The following is a 419-nucleotide window of genomic DNA, read 5'->3' on the forward strand; positions in this document are numbered from 1 at the left end:
AGGACTCAAGGTTACCCCCACATAGCTGGCCATGCATTCCCTTCCAATAGATAGATATGCAAATGGCACTTCTTTCAGCCTGGTAAGCAGCTTCCTCCAACTAGCCCAACAGACTTTAGGGTGGCAAGAAGCTGGTCCTCTCGTAGCAATAAAAACAGCTTGGCTTCATATCAATAAGTAGCCAGTTTGTTTTCACTCCAAAACTGAGTTCCACCAATTTGCTGGATTGTTTTAATGGTCTGTAAATTCTAGATTTTATGTAAAAATACAAAGTCTTTAATATATTATTGATATACATATGTTCTTTCATTCACGATCCTTGCGAGTTATCTATGTATCTCTATCCTTATACATGAAAATTATGTCAATTGTTAGACAATAACATAAAAATACGGTCTTCCAGGATTGAGTGATGAATC

The 419-nt window shown here is 37.0% G+C and overlaps 1 protein-coding gene across 1 annotated transcript in view; it reads left to right on the forward strand.

Annotated features, from left to right (window-relative positions):
* LOC119586946 (transmembrane protein 47-like) overlaps positions 1–297 on the forward strand; it is a gene marked incomplete in the record, with an annotated part of 75,991 nt that extends 75,694 nt beyond the window's left edge. The window contains 1 exon segment of the mRNA XM_037935679.1: positions 1–297.
* Between the last annotated feature and the right edge of the window lie 122 nt (positions 298–419).

The sequence above is a fragment of the Penaeus monodon genome, chromosome 22 (assembly GCF_015228065.2).
Source record: "Penaeus monodon isolate SGIC_2016 chromosome 22, NSTDA_Pmon_1, whole genome shotgun sequence".
Classification (NCBI taxonomy): Eukaryota; Metazoa; Arthropoda; class Malacostraca; order Decapoda; family Penaeidae; genus Penaeus; species Penaeus monodon.